The sequence below is a fragment of the Micropterus salmoides genome, unplaced genomic scaffold, assembly GCF_014851395.1.
Source record: "Micropterus salmoides isolate LMB-PRFRI ecotype aquatic unplaced genomic scaffold, ASM1485139v1 Ms_hic_scaffold_4111, whole genome shotgun sequence".
In the NCBI taxonomy this organism is placed as follows: domain Eukaryota; kingdom Metazoa; phylum Chordata; class Actinopteri; order Centrarchiformes; family Centrarchidae; genus Micropterus; species Micropterus salmoides.
The window spans coordinates 27,710-45,985 of record NW_024043498.1 but is presented as its reverse complement, the minus strand read 5'-3'; the positions used below and the strand labels follow the sequence as shown (position 1 = coordinate 45,985).

General features: G+C 56.5%; 23 non-coding genes and 3 pseudogenes across 23 annotated transcripts; all 26 read left to right on the top strand.

Moving 5' to 3' along the window:
• LOC119887284 lies at positions 1-111 on the top strand (annotated as a pseudogene; the record flags this gene model as incomplete).
• A 589-nt stretch (positions 112-700) lies between these two features.
• Positions 701-819, top strand: LOC119887333. The gene has a single exon (XR_005441693.1). It is a non-coding gene; the product is annotated as a 5S ribosomal RNA (ribosomal RNA).
• A 597-nt stretch (positions 820-1,416) lies between these two features.
• On the top strand, positions 1,417-1,525 carry LOC119887280 (annotated as a pseudogene).
• Positions 1,526-2,126: 601 nt separating this feature from the next.
• Positions 2,127-2,234, top strand: LOC119887282 (annotated as a pseudogene).
• A 598-nt stretch (positions 2,235-2,832) lies between these two features.
• Positions 2,833-2,951, top strand: LOC119887332. The gene has a single exon (XR_005441692.1). It is a non-coding gene; the product is annotated as a 5S ribosomal RNA (ribosomal RNA).
• Positions 2,952-3,554: 603 nt separating this feature from the next.
• On the top strand, positions 3,555-3,671 carry LOC119887278. Its single transcript, XR_005441645.1, has one exon. It is a non-coding gene; the product is annotated as a 5S ribosomal RNA (ribosomal RNA).
• A 600-nt stretch (positions 3,672-4,271) lies between these two features.
• On the top strand, positions 4,272-4,390 carry LOC119887331. The gene has a single exon (XR_005441691.1). It is a non-coding gene; the product is annotated as a 5S ribosomal RNA (ribosomal RNA).
• A 600-nt stretch (positions 4,391-4,990) lies between these two features.
• LOC119887330 lies at positions 4,991-5,109 on the top strand. The gene has a single exon (XR_005441690.1). It is a non-coding gene; the product is annotated as a 5S ribosomal RNA (ribosomal RNA).
• A 598-nt stretch (positions 5,110-5,707) lies between these two features.
• Positions 5,708-5,826, top strand: LOC119887328. Its single transcript, XR_005441688.1, has one exon. It is a non-coding gene; the product is annotated as a 5S ribosomal RNA (ribosomal RNA).
• A 601-nt stretch (positions 5,827-6,427) lies between these two features.
• Positions 6,428-6,546, top strand: LOC119887327. The gene has a single exon (XR_005441687.1). It is a non-coding gene; the product is annotated as a 5S ribosomal RNA (ribosomal RNA).
• Positions 6,547-7,147: 601 nt separating this feature from the next.
• LOC119887326 lies at positions 7,148-7,266 on the top strand. Its single transcript, XR_005441686.1, has one exon. It is a non-coding gene; the product is annotated as a 5S ribosomal RNA (ribosomal RNA).
• Positions 7,267-7,864: 598 nt separating this feature from the next.
• Positions 7,865-7,983, top strand: LOC119887325. Its single transcript, XR_005441685.1, has one exon. It is a non-coding gene; the product is annotated as a 5S ribosomal RNA (ribosomal RNA).
• A 601-nt stretch (positions 7,984-8,584) lies between these two features.
• On the top strand, positions 8,585-8,703 carry LOC119887324. The gene has a single exon (XR_005441684.1). It is a non-coding gene; the product is annotated as a 5S ribosomal RNA (ribosomal RNA).
• A 598-nt stretch (positions 8,704-9,301) lies between these two features.
• Positions 9,302-9,420, top strand: LOC119887323. The gene has a single exon (XR_005441683.1). It is a non-coding gene; the product is annotated as a 5S ribosomal RNA (ribosomal RNA).
• Positions 9,421-10,018: 598 nt separating this feature from the next.
• LOC119887322 lies at positions 10,019-10,137 on the top strand. Its single transcript, XR_005441682.1, has one exon. It is a non-coding gene; the product is annotated as a 5S ribosomal RNA (ribosomal RNA).
• Positions 10,138-10,738: 601 nt separating this feature from the next.
• LOC119887320 lies at positions 10,739-10,857 on the top strand. Its single transcript, XR_005441681.1, has one exon. It is a non-coding gene; the product is annotated as a 5S ribosomal RNA (ribosomal RNA).
• A 596-nt stretch (positions 10,858-11,453) lies between these two features.
• On the top strand, positions 11,454-11,572 carry LOC119887319. Its single transcript, XR_005441680.1, has one exon. It is a non-coding gene; the product is annotated as a 5S ribosomal RNA (ribosomal RNA).
• Positions 11,573-12,173: 601 nt separating this feature from the next.
• LOC119887318 lies at positions 12,174-12,292 on the top strand. The gene has a single exon (XR_005441679.1). It is a non-coding gene; the product is annotated as a 5S ribosomal RNA (ribosomal RNA).
• Positions 12,293-12,893: 601 nt separating this feature from the next.
• LOC119887316 lies at positions 12,894-13,012 on the top strand. Its single transcript, XR_005441677.1, has one exon. It is a non-coding gene; the product is annotated as a 5S ribosomal RNA (ribosomal RNA).
• Positions 13,013-13,613: 601 nt separating this feature from the next.
• Positions 13,614-13,732, top strand: LOC119887315. The gene has a single exon (XR_005441676.1). It is a non-coding gene; the product is annotated as a 5S ribosomal RNA (ribosomal RNA).
• Positions 13,733-14,333: 601 nt separating this feature from the next.
• LOC119887314 lies at positions 14,334-14,452 on the top strand. Its single transcript, XR_005441675.1, has one exon. It is a non-coding gene; the product is annotated as a 5S ribosomal RNA (ribosomal RNA).
• Positions 14,453-15,053: 601 nt separating this feature from the next.
• On the top strand, positions 15,054-15,172 carry LOC119887313. Its single transcript, XR_005441674.1, has one exon. It is a non-coding gene; the product is annotated as a 5S ribosomal RNA (ribosomal RNA).
• Positions 15,173-15,770: 598 nt separating this feature from the next.
• On the top strand, positions 15,771-15,889 carry LOC119887312. The gene has a single exon (XR_005441673.1). It is a non-coding gene; the product is annotated as a 5S ribosomal RNA (ribosomal RNA).
• Positions 15,890-16,486: 597 nt separating this feature from the next.
• Positions 16,487-16,605, top strand: LOC119887311. Its single transcript, XR_005441672.1, has one exon. It is a non-coding gene; the product is annotated as a 5S ribosomal RNA (ribosomal RNA).
• A 601-nt stretch (positions 16,606-17,206) lies between these two features.
• On the top strand, positions 17,207-17,325 carry LOC119887310. Its single transcript, XR_005441671.1, has one exon. It is a non-coding gene; the product is annotated as a 5S ribosomal RNA (ribosomal RNA).
• Positions 17,326-17,923: 598 nt separating this feature from the next.
• LOC119887309 lies at positions 17,924-18,042 on the top strand. Its single transcript, XR_005441670.1, has one exon. It is a non-coding gene; the product is annotated as a 5S ribosomal RNA (ribosomal RNA).
• The last annotated feature ends 234 nt before the right edge of the window (positions 18,043-18,276 follow it).

The following is an 18,276-nucleotide window of genomic DNA, read 5'->3' as shown; positions in this document are numbered from 1 at the left end:
CCACACCGCTCTGGAGCGCCCGATCTCGTCCGATCTCGGAAGCTAAGCAGAGCAGGGCCTGGTTAGTACTTGGACGGGTGACCGCCTGGGAATACCCGGCTGTAAGCCTTTTTCGCTTCGCCTTCGAAAAACGGCAGAGGGCGCTTCGGTGAAAGGATCTTTTGAACGTCTCTTTAGGAAACAGCAGGGGCGCTGCTGCTGCTGCTGCTGCTTCTTTTCTCCCTATCCTGTACACAGTGCTGTGTAAATGTTACATCGTGTTTTGAAGGCCCGTCTGGGGTGTGCAAAGGCAGCTTACGGCCATTCCGGCCTGGGACTGCCCGATCTCGCCTGATCTCGGAAGCCAGGCTTGGCAGGGCCTGCTTAGGACTTGGACGGGAGAGCGTCTGATCCTGGCTAGGGACTTCCAGGCGGACTGGATCCTTTTCCTGAATGTCCACCCAGGAATGAGCGTCTGTTTGTGAGTGAGGACCTCCGGCTGAAGGTGGCCTTGTCGCTGTACCCATACCCGGGAACGGGTGCCTATTCCTGTCTGTGGACTGCCAGCGTGAACGGTGTCCCGGTTCCTGGATGTTTACCCAGGAATCAGTGCCTGTGGATTCCAAGTGACTCTGGCACCTTGGACATTATGGGCAGAATACGTTTTTTGTCAATTAGCCGTAGAACATCTTTTGAAGGGCCGTTTGGGGGCGCCTGAGTGGCTTACGGCCACACCGCTCTGGGAGCGCCCGATCTCGTCCGATCTCGGAAGCTAAGCAGAGCAGGGCCTGGTTAGTACTTGGACGGGTGACCGCCTGGGAATACCCGGTGCTGTAAGCCTTTTTCGCTTCGCCTTCGAAAAACGGCAGAGGGCGCTTCGGTGAAAGGAGATCTTTTGAACGTCTCTTTAGGAAACAGCAGGGGGCGCTGCTGCTGCTGCTGCTGCTTCTTTTTCTCCCTATCCTGTACACAGTGCTGTGTAAATGTTACATCGTGTTTTGAAGGCCCGTCTGGGGTGTGCAAAGGCAGCTTACGGCCATTCCGGCCTGGGACTGCCCGATCTCGCCTGATCTCGGAAGCCAGGCTTGGCAGGGCCTGCTTAGGACTTGGACGGGAGAGCGTCTGATCCTGGCTAGGGACTTCCAGGCGGACTGGATCCTTTTCCTGAATGTCCACCCAGGAATGAGCGTCTGTTTGTGAGTGAGGACCTCCGGCTGAAGGTGGCCTTGTCGCTGTACCCATACCCGGGAACGGGTGCCTATTCCTGTCTGTGGACTGCCAGCGTGAACGGTGTCCCGGTTCCTGGATGTTTACCCAGGAATCAGTGCCTGTGGATTCCAAGTGACTCTGGAGCACCTTGGACATTATGGGCAGAATACGTTTTTGTCAATTAGCCGTAGAACATCTTTTGAAGGGCCGTTTGGGGGCGCCTGAGTGGCTTACGGCCACACCGCTCTGGGAGCGTCCGATCTCGGAAGCTAAGCAGAGCAGGGCCTGGTTAGTACTTGGACGGGTGACCGCCTGGGAATACCCGGTGCTGTAAGCCTTTTTCGCTTCGCCTTCGAAAAACGGCAGAGGGCGCTTCGGTGAAAGGAGATCTTTTGAACGTCTCTTTAGGAAACAGCAGGGGGCGCTGCTGCTGCTGCTGCTGCTGCTTCTTTTTCTCCCTATCCTGTACACAGTGCTGTGTAAATGTTACATCGTGTTTTGAAGGCCCGTCTGGGGTGTGCAAAGGCAGCTTACGGCCATTCCGGCCTGGGACTGCCCGATCTCGCCTGATCTCGGAAGCCAGGCTTGGCAGGGCCTGCTTAGGACTTGGACGGGAGAGCGTCTGATCCTGGCTAGGGACTTCCAGGCGGACTGGATCCTTTTCCTGAATGTCCACCCAGGAATGAGCGTCTGTTTGTGAGTGAGGACCTCCGGCTGAAGGTGGCCTTGTCGCTGTACCCATACCCGGGAACGGGTGCCTATTCCTGTCTGTGGACTGCCAGCGTGAACGGTGTCCCGGTTCCTGGATGTTTACCCAGGAATCAGTGCCTGTGGATTCCAAGTGACTCTGGAGCACCTTGGACATTATGGGCAGAATACGTTTTTTGTCAATTAGCCGTAGAACATCTTTTGAAGGGCCGTTTGGGGGCGCCTGAGTGGCTTACGGCCACACCGCTCTGGGAGCGCCGATCTCGGAAGCTAAGCAGAGCAGGGCCTGGTTAGTACTTGGACGGGTGACCGCCTGGGAATACCCGGTGCTGTAAGCCTTTTTCGCTTCGCCTTCGAAAAACGGCAGAGGGCGCTTCGGTGAAAGGAGATCTTTTGAACGTCTCTTTAGGAAACAGCAGGGGGCGCTGCTGCTGCTGCTGCTGCTTCTTTTTCTCCCTATCCTGTACACAGTGCTGTGTAAATGTTACATCGTGTTTTGAAGGCCCGTCTGGGGTGTGCAAAGGCAGCTTACGGCCATTCCGGCCTGGGACTGCCCGATCTCGCCTGATCTCGGAAGCCAGGCTTGGCAGGGCCTGCTTAGGACTTGGACGGGAGAGCGTCTGATCCTGGCTAGGGACTTCCAGGCGGACTGGATCCTTTTCCTGAATGTCCACCCAGGAATGAGCGTCTGTTTGTGAGTGAGGACCTCCGGCTGAAGGTGGCCTTGTCGCTGTACCCATACCCGGGAACGGGTGCCTATTCCTGTCTGTGGACTGCCAGCGTGAACGGTGTCCCGGTTCCTGGATGTTTACCCAGGAATCAGTGCCTGTGGATTCCAAGTGACTCTGGAGCACCTTGGACATTATGGGCAGAATACGTTTTTTGTCAATTAGCCGTAGAACATCTTTTGAAGGGCCGTTTGGGGGCGCCTGAGTGGCTTACGGCCACACCGCTCTGGGAGCGCCCGATCTCGTCCGATCTCGGAAGCTAAGCAGAGCAGGGCCTGGTTAGTACTTGGACGGGTGACCGCCTGGGAATACCCGGTGCTGTAAGCCTTTTTCGCTTCGCCTTCGAAAAACGGCAGAGGGCGCTTCGGTGAAAGGAGATCTTTTGAACGTCTCTTTAGGAAACAGCAGGGGCGCTGCTGCTGCTGCTGCTGCTGCTGCTTCTTTTTCTCCCTATCCTGTACACAGTGCTGTGTAAATGTTACATCGTGTTTTGAAGGCCCGTCTGGGGTGTGCAAAGGCAGCTTACGGCCATTCCGGCCTGGGACTGCCCGATCTCGCCTGATCTCGGAAGCCAGGCTTGGCAGGGCCTGCTTAGGACTTGGACGGGAGAGCGTCTGATCCTGGCTAGGGACTTCCAGGCGGACTGGATCCTTTTCCTGAATGTCCACCCAGGAATGAGCGTCTGTTTGTGAGTGAGGACCTCCGGCTGAAGGTGGCCTTGTCGCTGTACCCATACCCGGGAACGGGTGCCTATTCCTGTCTGTGGACTGCCAGCGTGAACGGTGTCCCGGTTCCTGGATGTTTACCCAGGAATCAGTGCCTGTGGATTCCAAGTGACTCTGGAGCACCTTGGACATTATGGGCAGAATACGTTTTTTGTCAATTAGCCGTAGAACATCTTTTGAAGGGCCGTTTGGGGGCGCCTGAGTGGCTTACGGCCACACCGCTCTGGGAGCGCCCGATCGTCCGATCTCGGAAGCTAAGCAGAGCAGGGCCTGGTTAGTACTTGGACGGGTGACCGCCTGGGAATACCCGGTGCTGTAAGCCTTTTTCGCTTCGCCTTCGAAAAACGGCAGAGGGCGCTTCGGTGAAAGGAGATCTTTTGAACGTCTCTTTAGGAAACAGCAGGGGGCGCTGCTGCTGCTGCTGCTGCTGCTTCTTTTCTCCCTATCCTGTACACAGTGCTGTGTAAATGTTACATCGTGTTTTGAAGGCCCGTCTGGGGTGTGCAAAGGCAGCTTACGGCCATTCCGGCCTGGGACTGCCCGATCTCGCCTGATCTCGGAAGCCAGGCTTGGCAGGGCCTGCTTAGGACTTGGACGGGAGAGCGTCTGATCCTGGCTAGGGACTTCCAGGCGGACTGGATCCTTTTCCTGAATGTCCACCCAGGAATGAGCGTCTGTTTGTGAGTGAGGACCTCCGGCTGAAGGTGGCCTTGTCGCTGTACCCATACCCGGGAACGGGTGCCTATTCCTGTCTGTGGACTGCCAGCGTGAACGGTGTCCCGGTTCCTGGATGTTTACCCAGGAATCAGTGCCTGTGGATTCCAAGTGACTCTGGAGCACCTTGGACATTATGGGCAGAATACGTTTTTTGTCAATTAGCCGTAGAACATCTTTTGAAGGGCCGTTTGGGGGCGCCTGAGTGGCTTACGGCCACACCGCTCTGGGAGCGCCCGATCTCGTCCGATCTCGGAAGCTAAGCAGAGCAGGGCCTGGTTAGTACTTGGACGGGTGACCGCCTGGGAATACCCGGTGCTGTAAGCCTTTTTCGCTTCGCCTTCGAAAAACGGCAGAGGGCGCTTCGGTGAAAGGAGATCTTTTGAACGTCTCTTTAGGAAACAGCAGGGGGCGCTGCTGCTGCTGCTGCTGCTGCTTTTTTTCTCCCTATCCTGTACACAGTGCTGTGTAAATGTTACATCGTGTTTTGAAGGCCCGTCTGGGGTGTGCAAAGGCAGCTTACGGCCATTCCGGCCTGGGACTGCCCGATCTCGCCTGATCTCGGAAGCCAGGCTTGGCAGGGCCTGCTTAGGACTTGGACGGGAGAGCGTCTGATCCTGGCTAGGGACTTCCAGGCGGACTGGATCCTTTTCCTGAATGTCCACCCAGGAATGAGCGTCTGTTTGTGAGTGAGGACCTCCGGCTGAAGGTGGCCTTGTCGCTGTACCCATACCCGGGAACGGGTGCCTATTCCTGTCTGTGGACTGCCAGCGTGAACGGTGTCCCGGTTCCTGGATGTTTACCCAGGAATCAGTGCCTGTGGATTCCAAGTGACTCTGGAGCACCTTGGACATTATGGGCAGAATACGTTTTTTGTCAATTAGCCGTAGAACATCTTTTGAAGGGCCGTTTGGGGGCGCCTGAGTGGCTTACGGCCACACCGCTCTGGGAGCGCCCGATCTCGTCCGATCTCGGAAGCTAAGCAGAGCAGGGCCTGGTTAGTACTTGGACGGGTGACCGCCTGGGAATACCCGGTGCTGTAAGCCTTTTTCGCTTCGCCTTCGAAAAACGGCAGAGGGCGCTTCGGTGAAAGGAGATCTTTTGAACGTCTCTTTAGGAAACAGCAGGGGGCGCTGCTGCTGCTGCTGCTGCTTCTTTTTCTCCCTATCCTGTACACAGTGCTGTGTAAATGTTACATCGTGTTTTGAAGGCCCGTCTGGGGTGTGCAAAGGCAGCTTACGGCCATTCCGGCCTGGGACTGCCCGATCTCGCCTGATCTCGGAAGCCAGGCTTGGCAGGGCCTGCTTAGGACTTGGACGGGAGAGCGTCTGATCCTGGCTAGGGACTTCCAGGCGGACTGGATCCTTTTCCTGAATGTCCACCCAGGAATGAGCGTCTGTTTGTGAGTGAGGACCTCCGGCTGAAGGTGGCCTTGTCGCTGTACCCATACCCGGGAACGGGTGCCTATTCCTGTCTGTGGACTGCCAGCGTGAACGGTGTCCCGGTTCCTGGATGTTTACCCAGGAATCAGTGCCTGTGGATTCCAAGTGACTCTGGAGCACCTTGGACATTATGGGCAGAATACGTTTTTTGTCAATTAGCCGTAGAACATCTTTTGAAGGGCCGTTTGGGGGCGCCTGAGTGGCTTACGGCCACACCGCTCTGGGAGCGCCCGATCTCGTCCGATCTCGGAAGCTAAGCAGAGCAGGGCCTGGTTAGTACTTGGACGGGTGACCGCCTGGGAATACCCGGTGCTGTAAGCCTTTTTCGCTTCGCCTTCGAAAAACGGCAGAGGGCGCTTCGGTGAAAGGAGATCTTTTGAACGTCTCTTTAGGAAACAGCAGGGGGCGCTGCTGCTGCTGCTGCTGCTGCTTCTTTTTCTCCCTATCCTGTACACAGTGCTGTGTAAATGTTACATCGTGTTTTGAAGGCCCGTCTGGGGTGTGCAAAGGCAGCTTACGGCCATTCCGGCCTGGGACTGCCCGATCTCGCCTGATCTCGGAAGCCAGGCTTGGCAGGGCCTGCTTAGGACTTGGACGGGAGAGCGTCTGATCCTGGCTAGGGACTTCCAGGCGGACTGGATCCTTTTCCTGAATGTCCACCCAGGAATGAGCGTCTGTTTGTGAGTGAGGACCTCCGGCTGAAGGTGGCCTTGTCGCTGTACCCATACCCGGGAACGGGTGCCTATTCCTGTCTGTGGACTGCCAGCGTGAACGGTGTCCCGGTTCCTGGATGTTTACCCAGGAATCAGTGCCTGTGGATTCCAAGTGACTCTGGAGCACCTTGGACATTATGGGCAGAATACGTTTTTTGTCAATTAGCCGTAGAACATCTTTTGAAGGGCCGTTTGGGGGCGCCTGAGTGGCTTACGGCCACACCGCTCTGGGAGCGCCCGATCTCGTCCGATCTCGGAAGCTAAGCAGAGCAGGGCCTGGTTAGTACTTGGACGGGTGACCGCCTGGGAATACCCGGTGCTGTAAGCCTTTTTCGCTTCGCCTTCGAAAAACGGCAGAGGGCGCTTCGGTGAAAGGAGATCTTTTGAACGTCTCTTTAGGAAACAGCAGGGGGCGCTGCTGCTGCTGCTGCTGCTGCTTCTTTTTCTCCCTATCCTGTACACAGTGCTGTGTAAATGTTACATCGTGTTTTGAAGGCCCGTCTGGGGTGTGCAAAGGCAGCTTACGGCCATTCCGGCCTGGGACTGCCCGATCTCGCCTGATCTCGGAAGCCAGGCTTGGCAGGGCCTGCTTAGGACTTGGACGGGAGAGCGTCTGATCCTGGCTAGGGACTTCCAGGCGGACTGGATCCTTTTCCTGAATGTCCACCCAGGAATGAGCGTCTGTTTGTGAGTGAGGACCTCCGGCTGAAGGTGGCCTTGTCGCTGTACCCATACCCGGGAACGGGTGCCTATTCCTGTCTGTGGACTGCCAGCGTGAACGGTGTCCCGGTTCCTGGATGTTTACCCAGGAATCAGTGCCTGTGGATTCCAAGTGACTCTGGAGCACCTTGGACATTATGGGCAGAATACGTTTTTTGTCAATTAGCCGTAGAACATCTTTTGAAGGGCCGTTTGGGGGCGCCTGAGTGGCTTACGGCCACACCGCTCTGGGAGCGCCCGATCTCGTCCGATCTCGGAAGCTAAGCAGAGCAGGGCCTGGTTAGTACTTGGACGGGTGACCGCCTGGGAATACCCGGTGCTGTAAGCCTTTTTCGCTTCGCCTTCGAAAAACGGCAGAGGGCGCTTCGGTGAAAGGAGATCTTTTGAACGTCTCTTTAGGAAACAGCAGGGGGCGCTGCTGCTGCTGCTGCTGCTTCTTTTTCTCCCTATCCTGTACACAGTGCTGTGTAAATGTTACATCGTGTTTTGAAGGCCCGTCTGGGGTGTGCAAAGGCAGCTTACGGCCATTCCGGCCTGGGACTGCCCGATCTCGCCTGATCTCGGAAGCCAGGCTTGGCAGGGCCTGCTTAGGACTTGGACGGGAGAGCGTCTGATCCTGGCTAGGGACTTCCAGGCGGACTGGATCCTTTTCCTGAATGTCCACCCAGGAATGAGCGTCTGTTTGTGAGTGAGGACCTCCGGCTGAAGGTGGCCTTGTCGCTGTACCCATACCCGGGAACGGGTGCCTATTCCTGTCTGTGGACTGCCAGCGTGAACGGTGTCCCGGTTCCTGGATGTTTACCCAGGAATCAGTGCCTGTGGATTCCAAGTGACTCTGGAGCACCTTGGACATTATGGGCAGAATACGTTTTTTGTCAATTAGCCGTAGAACATCTTTTGAAGGGCCGTTTGGGGGCGCCTGAGTGGCTTACGGCCACACCGCTCTGGGAGCGCCCGATCTCGTCCGATCTCGGAAGCTAAGCAGAGCAGGGCCTGGTTAGTACTTGGACGGGTGACCGCCTGGGAATACCCGGTGCTGTAAGCCTTTTTCGCTTCGCCTTCGAAAAACGGCAGAGGGCGCTTCGGTGAAAGGAGATCTTTTGAACGTCTCTTTAGGAAACAGCAGGGGGCGCTGCTGCTGCTGCTGCTGCTGCTTCTTTTTCTCCCTATCCTGTACACAGTGCTGTGTAAATGTTACATCGTGTTTTGAAGGCCCGTCTGGGGTGTGCAAAGGCAGCTTACGGCCATTCCGGCCTGGGACTGCCCGATCTCGCCTGATCTCGGAAGCCAGGCTTGGCAGGGCCTGCTTAGGACTTGGACGGGAGAGCGTCTGATCCTGGCTAGGGACTTCCAGGCGGACTGGATCCTTTTCCTGAATGTCCACCCAGGAATGAGCGTCTGTTTGTGAGTGAGGACCTCCGGCTGAAGGTGGCCTTGTCGCTGTACCCATACCCGGGAACGGGTGCCTATTCCTGTCTGTGGACTGCCAGCGTGAACGGTGTCCCGGTTCCTGGATGTTTACCCAGGAATCAGTGCCTGTGGATTCCAAGTGACTCTGGAGCACCTTGGACATTATGGGCAGAATACGTTTTTTGTCAATTAGCCGTAGAACATCTTTTGAAGGGCCGTTTGGGGGCGCCTGAGTGGCTTACGGCCACACCGCTCTGGGAGCGCCCGATCTCGTCCGATCTCGGAAGCTAAGCAGAGCAGGGCCTGGTTAGTACTTGGACGGGTGACCGCCTGGGAATACCCGGTGCTGTAAGCCTTTTTCGCTTCGCCTTCGAAAAACGGCAGAGGGCGCTTCGGTGAAAGGAGATCTTTTGAACGTCTCTTTAGGAAACAGCAGGGGGCGCTGCTGCTGCTGCTGCTGCTTCTTTTTCTCCCTATCCTGTACACAGTGCTGTGTAAATGTTACATCGTGTTTTGAAGGCCCGTCTGGGGTGTGCAAAGGCAGCTTACGGCCATTCCGGCCTGGGACTGCCCGATCTCGCCTGATCTCGGAAGCCAGGCTTGGCAGGGCCTGCTTAGGACTTGGACGGGAGAGCGTCTGATCCTGGCTAGGGACTTCCAGGCGGACTGGATCCTTTTCCTGAATGTCCACCCAGGAATGAGCGTCTGTTTGTGAGTGAGGACCTCCGGCTGAAGGTGGCCTTGTCGCTGTACCCATACCCGGGAACGGGTGCCTATTCCTGTCTGTGGACTGCCAGCGTGAACGGTGTCCCGGTTCCTGGATGTTTACCCAGGAATCAGTGCCTGTGGATTCCAAGTGACTCTGGAGCACCTTGGACATTATGGGCAGAATACGTTTTTTGTCAATTAGCCGTAGAACATCTTTTGAAGGGCCGTTTGGGGGCGCCTGAGTGGCTTACGGCCACACCGCTCTGGGAGCGCCCGATCTCGTCCGATCTCGGAAGCTAAGCAGAGCAGGGCCTGGTTAGTACTTGGACGGGTGACCGCCTGGGAATACCCGGTGCTGTAAGCCTTTTTCGCTTCGCCTTCGAAAAACGGCAGAGGGCGCTTCGGTGAAAGGAGATCTTTTGAACGTCTCTTTAGGAAACAGCAGGGGGCGCTGCTGCTGCTGCTGCTGCTTCTTTTTCTCCCTATCCTGTACACAGTGCTGTGTAAATGTTACATCGTGTTTTGAAGGCCCGTCTGGGGTGTGCAAAGGCAGCTTACGGCCATTCCGGCCTGGGACTGCCCGATCTCGCCTGATCTCGGAAGCCAGGCTTGGCAGGGCCTGCTTAGGACTTGGACGGGAGAGCGTCTGATCCTGGCTAGGGACTTCCAGGCGGACTGGATCCTTTTCCTGAATGTCCACCCAGGAATGAGCGTCTGTTTGTGAGTGAGGACCTCCGGCTGAAGGTGGCCTTGTCGCTGTACCCATACCCGGGAACGGGTGCCTATTCCTGTCTGTGGACTGCCAGCGTGAACGGTGTCCCGGTTCCTGGATGTTTACCCAGGAATCAGTGCCTGTGGATTCCAAGTGACTCTGGAGCACCTTGGACATTATGGGCAGAATACGTTTTTTGTCAATTAGCCGTAGAACATCTTTTGAAGGGCCGTTTGGGGGCGCCTGAGTGGCTTACGGCCACACCGCTCTGGGAGCGCCCGATCTCGTCCGATCTCGGAAGCTAAGCAGAGCAGGGCCTGGTTAGTACTTGGACGGGTGACCGCCTGGGAATACCCGGTGCTGTAAGCCTTTTTCGCTTCGCCTTCGAAAAACGGCAGAGGGCGCTTCGGTGAAAGGAGATCTTTTGAACGTCTCTTTAGGAAACAGCAGGGGGCGCTGCTGCTGCTGCTGCTGCTGCTGCTTTTTCTCCCTATCCTGTACACAGTGCTGTGTAAATGTTACATCGTGTTTTGAAGGCCCGTCTGGGGTGTGCAAAGGCAGCTTACGGCCATTCCGGCCTGGGACTGCCCGATCTCGCCTGATCTCGGAAGCCAGGCTTGGCAGGGCCTGCTTAGGACTTGGACGGGAGAGCGTCTGATCCTGGCTAGGGACTTCCAGGCGGACTGGATCCTTTTCCTGAATGTCCACCCAGGAATGAGCGTCTGTTTGTGAGTGAGGACCTCCGGCTGAAGGTGGCCTTGTCGCTGTACCCATACCCGGGAACGGGTGCCTATTCCTGTCTGTGGACTGCCAGCGTGAACGGTGTCCCGGTTCCTGGATGTTTACCCAGGAATCAGTGCCTGTGGATTCCAAGTGACTCTGGAGCACCTTGGACATTATGGGCAGAATACGTTTTTTGTCAATTAGCCGTAGAACATCTTTTGAAGGGCCGTTTGGGGGCGCCTGAGTGGCTTACGGCCACACCGCTCTGGGAGCGCCCGATCTCGTCCGATCTCGGAAGCTAAGCAGAGCAGGGCCTGGTTAGTACTTGGACGGGTGACCGCCTGGGAATACCCGGTGCTGTAAGCCTTTTTCGCTTCGCCTTCGAAAAACGGCAGAGGGCGCTTCGGTGAAAGGAGATCTTTTGAACGTCTCTTTAGGAAACAGCAGGGGGCTGCTGCTGCTGCTGCTGCTTCTTTTTCTCCCTATCCTGTACACAGTGCTGTGTAAATGTTACATCGTGTTTTGAAGGCCCGTCTGGGGTGTGCAAAGGCAGCTTACGGCCATTCCGGCCTGGGACTGCCCGATCTCGCCTGATCTCGGAAGCCAGGCTTGGCAGGGCCTGCTTAGGACTTGGACGGGAGAGCGTCTGATCCTGGCTAGGGACTTCCAGGCGGACTGGATCCTTTTCCTGAATGTCCACCCAGGAATGAGCGTCTGTTTGTGAGTGAGGACCTCCGGCTGAAGGTGGCCTTGTCGCTGTACCCATACCCGGGAACGGGTGCCTATTCCTGTCTGTGGACTGCCAGCGTGAACGGTGTCCCGGTTCCTGGATGTTTACCCAGGAATCAGTGCCTGTGGATTCCAAGTGACTCTGGAGCACCTTGGACATTATGGGCAGAATACGTTTTTTGTCAATTAGCCGTAGAACATCTTTTGAAGGGCCGTTTGGGGGCGCCTGAGTGGCTTACGGCCACACCGCTCTGGGAGCGCCCGATCTCGTCCGATCTCGGAAGCTAAGCAGAGCAGGGCCTGGTTAGTACTTGGACGGGTGACCGCCTGGGAATACCCGGTGCTGTAAGCCTTTTTCGCTTCGCCTTCGAAAAACGGCAGAGGGCGCTTCGGTGAAAGGAGATCTTTTGAACGTCTCTTTAGGAAACAGCAGGGGGCGCTGCTGCTGCTGCTGCTGCTGCTTCTTTTTCTCCCTATCCTGTACACAGTGCTGTGTAAATGTTACATCGTGTTTTGAAGGCCCGTCTGGGGTGTGCAAAGGCAGCTTACGGCCATTCCGGCCTGGGACTGCCCGATCTCGCCTGATCTCGGAAGCCAGGCTTGGCAGGGCCTGCTTAGGACTTGGACGGGAGAGCGTCTGATCCTGGCTAGGGACTTCCAGGCGGACTGGATCCTTTTCCTGAATGTCCACCCAGGAATGAGCGTCTGTTTGTGAGTGAGGACCTCCGGCTGAAGGTGGCCTTGTCGCTGTACCCATACCCGGGAACGGGTGCCTATTCCTGTCTGTGGACTGCCAGCGTGAACGGTGTCCCGGTTCCTGGATGTTTACCCAGGAATCAGTGCCTGTGGATTCCAAGTGACTCTGGAGCACCTTGGACATTATGGGCAGAATACGTTTTTTGTCAATTAGCCGTAGAACATCTTTTGAAGGGCCGTTTGGGGGCGCCTGAGTGGCTTACGGCCACACCGCTCTGGGAGCGCCCGATCTCGTCCGATCTCGGAAGCTAAGCAGAGCAGGGCCTGGTTAGTACTTGGACGGGTGACCGCCTGGGAATACCCGGTGCTGTAAGCCTTTTTCGCTTCGCCTTCGAAAAACGGCAGAGGGCGCTTCGGTGAAAGGAGATCTTTTGAACGTCTCTTTAGGAAACAGCAGGGGGCGCTGCTGCTGCTGCTGCTGCTGCTTCTTTTTCTCCCTATCCTGTACACAGTGCTGTGTAAATGTTACATCGTGTTTTGAAGGCCCGTCTGGGGTGTGCAAAGGCAGCTTACGGCCATTCCGGCCTGGGACTGCCCGATCTCGCCTGATCTCGGAAGCCAGGCTTGGCAGGGCCTGCTTAGGACTTGGACGGGAGAGCGTCTGATCCTGGCTAGGGACTTCCAGGCGGACTGGATCCTTTTCCTGAATGTCCACCCAGGAATGAGCGTCTGTTTGTGAGTGAGGACCTCCGGCTGAAGGTGGCCTTGTCGCTGTACCCATACCCGGGAACGGGTGCCTATTCCTGTCTGTGGACTGCCAGCGTGAACGGTGTCCCGGTTCCTGGATGTTTACCCAGGAATCAGTGCCTGTGGATTCCAAGTGACTCTGGAGCACCTTGGACATTATGGGCAGAATACGTTTTTTGTCAATTAGCCGTAGAACATCTTTTGAAGGGCCGTTTGGGGGCGCCTGAGTGGCTTACGGCCACACCGCTCTGGGAGCGCCCGATCTCGTCCGATCTCGGAAGCTAAGCAGAGCAGGGCCTGGTTAGTACTTGGACGGGTGACCGCCTGGGAATACCCGGTGCTGTAAGCCTTTTTCGCTTCGCCTTCGAAAAACGGCAGAGGGCGCTTCGGTGAAAGGAGATCTTTTGAACGTCTCTTTAGGAAACAGCAGGGGGCGCTGCTGCTGCTGCTGCTGCTGCTTCTTTTTCTCCCTATCCTGTACACAGTGCTGTGTAAATGTTACATCGTGTTTTGAAGGCCCGTCTGGGGTGTGCAAAGGCAGCTTACGGCCATTCCGGCCTGGGACTGCCCGATCTCGCCTGATCTCGGAAGCCAGGCTTGGCAGGGCCTGCTTAGGACTTGGACGGGAGAGCGTCTGATCCTGGCTAGGGACTTCCAGGCGGACTGGATCCTTTTCCTGAATGTCCACCCAGGAATGAGCGTCTGTTTGTGAGTGAGGACCTCCGGCTGAAGGTGGCCTTGTCGCTGTACCCATACCCGGGAACGGGTGCCTATTCCTGTCTGTGGACTGCCAGCGTGAACGGTGTCCCGGTTCCTGGATGTTTACCCAGGAATCAGTGCCTGTGGATTCCAAGTGACTCTGGAGCACCTTGGACATTATGGGCAGAATACGTTTTTTGTCAATTAGCCGTAGAACATCTTTTGAAGGGCCGTTTGGGGGCGCCTGAGTGGCTTACGGCCACACCGCTCTGGGAGCGCCCGATCTCGTCCGATCTCGGAAGCTAAGCAGAGCAGGGCCTGGTTAGTACTTGGACGGGTGACCGCCTGGGAATACCCGGTGCTGTAAGCCTTTTTCGCTTCGCCTTCGAAAAACGGCAGAGGGCGCTTCGGTGAAAGGAGATCTTTTGAACGTCTCTTTAGGAAACAGCAGGGGGCGCTGCTGCTGCTGCTGCTGCTGCTTCTTTTTCTCCCTATCCTGTACACAGTGCTGTGTAAATGTTACATCGTGTTTTGAAGGCCCGTCTGGGGTGTGCAAAGGCAGCTTACGGCCATTCCGGCCTGGGACTGCCCGATCTCGCCTGATCTCGGAAGCCAGGCTTGGCAGGGCCTGCTTAGGACTTGGACGGGAGAGCGTCTGATCCTGGCTAGGGACTTCCAGGCGGACTGGATCCTTTTCCTGAATGTCCACCCAGGAATGAGCGTCTGTTTGTGAGTGAGGACCTCCGGCTGAAGGTGGCCTTGTCGCTGTACCCATACCCGGGAACGGGTGCCTATTCCTGTCTGTGGACTGCCAGCGTGAACGGTGTCCCGGTTCCTGGATGTTTACCCAGGAATCAGTGCCTGTGGATTCCAAGTGACTCTGGAGCACCTTGGACATTATGGGCAGAATACGTTTTTTGTCAATTAGCCGTAGAACATCTTTTGAAGGGCCGTTTGGGGGCGCCTGAGTGGCTTACGGCCACACCGCTCTGGGAGCGCCCGATCTCGTCCGATCTCGGAAGCTAAGCAGAGCAGGGCCTGGTTAGTACTTGGACGGGTGACCGCCTGGGAATACCCGGTGCTGTAAGCCTTTTTCGCTTCGCCTTCGAAAAACGGCAGAGGGCGCTTCGGTGAAAGGAGATCTTTTGAACGTCTCTTTAGGAAACAGCAGGGGGCGCTGCTGCTGCTGCTGCTGCTGCTTCTTTTTCTCCCTATCCTGTACACAGTGCTGTGTAAATGTTACATCGTGTTTTGAAGGCCCGTCTGGGGTGTGCAAAGGCAGCTTACGGCCATTCCGGCCTGGGACTGCCCGATCTCGCCTGATCTCGGAAGCCAGGCTTGGCAGGGCCTGCTTAGGACTTGGACGGGAGAGCGTCTGATCCTGGCTAGGGACTTCCAGGCGGACTGGATCCTTTTCCTGAATGTCCACCCAGGAATGAGCGTCTGTTTGTGAGTGAGGACCTCCGGCTGAAGGTGGCCTTGTCGCTGTACCCATACCCGGGAACGGGTGCCTATTCCTGTCTGTGGACTGCCAGCGTGAACGGTGTCCCGGTTCCTGGATGTTTACCCAGGAATCAGTGCCTGTGGATTCCAAGTGACTCTGGAGCACCTTGGACATTATGGGCAGAATACGTTTTTTGTCAATTAGCCGTAGAACATCTTTTGAAGGGCCGTTTGGGGGCGCCTGAGTGGCTTACGGCCACACCGCTCTGGGAGCGCCCGATCTCGTCCGATCTCGGAAGCTAAGCAGAGCAGGGCCTGGTTAGTACTTGGACGGGTGACCGCCTGGGAATACCCGGTGCTGTAAGCCTTTTTCGCTTCGCCTTCGAAAAACGGCAGAGGGCGCTTCGGTGAAAGGAGATCTTTTGAACGTCTCTTTAGGAAACAGCAGGGGGCGCTGCTGCTGCTGCTGCTGCTTCTTTTTCTCCCTATCCTGTACACAGTGCTGTGTAAATGTTACATCGTGTTTTGAAGGCCCGTCTGGGGTGTGCAAAGGCAGCTTACGGCCATTCCGGCCTGGGACTGCCCGATCTCGCCTGATCTCGGAAGCCAGGCTTGGCAGGGCCTGCTTAGGACTTGGACGGGAGAGCGTCTGATCCTGGCTAGGGACTTCCAGGCGGACTGGATCCTTTTCCTGAATGTCCACCCAGGAATGAGCGTCTGTTTGTGAGTGAGGACCTCCGGCTGAAGGTGGCCTTGTCGCTGTACCCATACCCGGGAACGGGTGCCTATTCCTGTCTGTGGACTGCCAGCGTGAACGGTGTCCCGGTTCCTGGATGTTTACCCAGGAATCAGTGCCTGTGGATTCCAAGTGACTCTGGAGCACCTTGGACATTATGGGCAGAATACGTTTTTTGTCAATTAGCCGTAGAACATCTTTTGAAGGGCCGTTTGGGGGCGCCTGAGTGGCTTACGGCCACACCGCTCTGGGAGCGCCCGATCTCGTCCGATCTCGGAAGCTAAGCAGAGCAGGGCCTGGTTAGTACTTGGACGGGTGACCGCCTGGGAATACCCGGTGCTGTAAGCCTTTTTCGCTTCGCCTTCGAAAAACGGCAGAGGGCGCTTCGGTGAAAGGAGATCTTTTGAACGTCTCTTTAGGAAACAGCAGGGGGCGCTGCTGCTGCTGCTGCTGCTTCTTTTTCTCCCTATCCTGTACACAGTGCTGTGTAAATGTTACATCGTGTTTTGAAGGCCCGTCTGGGGTGTGCAAAGGCAGCTTACGGCCATTCCGGCCTGGGACTGCCCGATCTCGCCTGATCTCGGAAGCCAGGCTTGGCAGGGCCTGCTTAGGACTTGGACGGGAGAGCGTCTGATCCTGGCTAGGGACTTCCAGGCGGACTGGATCCTTTTCCTGAATGTCCACCCAGGAATGAGCGTCTGTTTGTGAGTGAGGACCTCCGGCTGAAGGTGGCCTTGTCGCTGTACCCATACCCGGGAACGGGTGCCTATTCCTGTCTGTGGACTGCCAGCGTGAACGGTGTCCCGGTTCCTGGATGTTTACCCAGGAATCAGTGCCTGTGGATTCCAAGTGACTCTGGAGCACCTTGGACATTATGGGCAGAATACGTTTTTGTCAATTAGCCGTAGAACATCTTTTGAAGGGCCGTTTGGGGGCGCCTGAGTGGCTTACGGCCACACCGCTCTGGGAGCGCCCGATCTCGTCCGATCTCGGAAGCTAAGCAGAGCAGGGCCTGGTTAGTACTTGGACGGGTGACCGCCTGGGAATACCCGGTGCTGTAAGCCTTTTTCGCTTCGCCTTCGAAAAACGGCAGAGGGCGCTTCGGTGAAAGGAGATCTTTTGAACGTCTCTTTAGGAAACAGCAGGGGGCGCTGCTGCTGCTGCTGCTGCTGCTTCTTTTTCTCCCTATCCTGTACACAGTGCTGTGTAAATGTTACATCGTGTTTTGAAGGCCCGTCTGGGGTGTGCAAAGGCAGCTTACGGCCATTCCGGCCTGGGACTGCCCGATCTCGCCTGATCTCGGAAGCCAGGCTTGGCAGGGCCTGCTTAGGACTTGGACGGGAGAGCGTCTGATCCTGGCTAGGGACTTCCAGGCGGACTGGATCCTTTTCCTGAATGTCCACCCAGGAATGAGCGTCTGTTTGTGAGTGAGGACCTCCGGCTGAAGGTGGCCTTGTCGCTGTACCCATACCCGGGAACGGGTGCCTATTCCTGTCTGTGGACTGCCAGCGTGAACGGTGTCCCGGTTCCTGGATGTTTACCCAGGAATCAGTGCCTGTGGATTCCAAGTGACTCTGGAGCACCTTGGACATTATGGGCAGAATACGTTTTTTGTCAATTAGCCGTAGAACATCTTTTGAAGGGCCGTTTGGGGGCGCCTGAGTGGCTTACGGCCACACCGCTCTGGGAGCGCCCGATCTCGTCCGATCTCGGAAGCTAAGCAGAGCAGGGCCTGGTTAGTACTTGGACGGGTGACCGCCTGGGAATACCCGGTGCTGTAAGCCTTTTTCGCTTCGCCTTCGAAAAACGGCAGAGGGCGCTTCGGTGAAAGGAGATCTTTTGAACGTCTCTTTAGGAAACAGCAGGGGGCGCTGCTGCTGCTGCTGCTGCTTCTTTTTCTCCCTATCCTGTACACAGTGCTGTGTAAATGTTACATCGTGTTTTGAAGGCCCGTCTGGGGTGTGCAAAGGCAGCTTACGGCCATTCCGGCCTGGGACTGCCCGATCTCGCCTGATCTCGGAAGCCAGGCTTGGCAGGGCCTGCTTAGGACTTGGACGGGAGAGCGTCTGATCCTGGCTAGGGACTTCCAGGCGGACTGGATCCTTTTCCTGAATGTCCACCCAGGAATGAGCGTCTGTTTGTGAGTGAGGACCTCCGGCTGAAGGTGGCCTTGTCGCTGTACCCATACCCGGGAACGGGTGCCTATTCCTGTCTGTGGACTGCCAGCGTGAACGGTGTCCCGGTTCCTGGATGTTTACCCAGGAATCAGTGCCTGTGGATTCCAAGTGACTCTGGAGCACCTTGGACATTATGGGCAGAATACGTTTTTTGTCAATTAGCCGTAGAACATCTTTTGAAGGGCCGTTTGGGGGCGCCTGAGTGGCTTACGGCCACACCGCTCTGGGAGCGCCCGATCTCGTCCGATCTCGGAAGCTAAGCAGAGCAGGGCCTGGTTAGTACTTGGACGGGTGACCGCCTGGGAATACCCGGTGCTGTAAGCCTTTTTCGCTTCGCCTTCGAAAAACGGCAGAGGGCGCTTCGGTGAAAGGAGATCTTTTGAACGTCTCTTTAGGAAACAGCAGGGGGCGCTGCTGCTGCTGCTGCTGCTGCTTCTTTTTCTCCCTATCCTGTACACAGTGCTGTGTAAATGTTACATCGTGTTTTGAAGGCCCGTCTGGGGTGTGCAAAGGCAGCTTACGGCCATTCCGGCCTGGGACTGCCCGATCTCGCCTGAT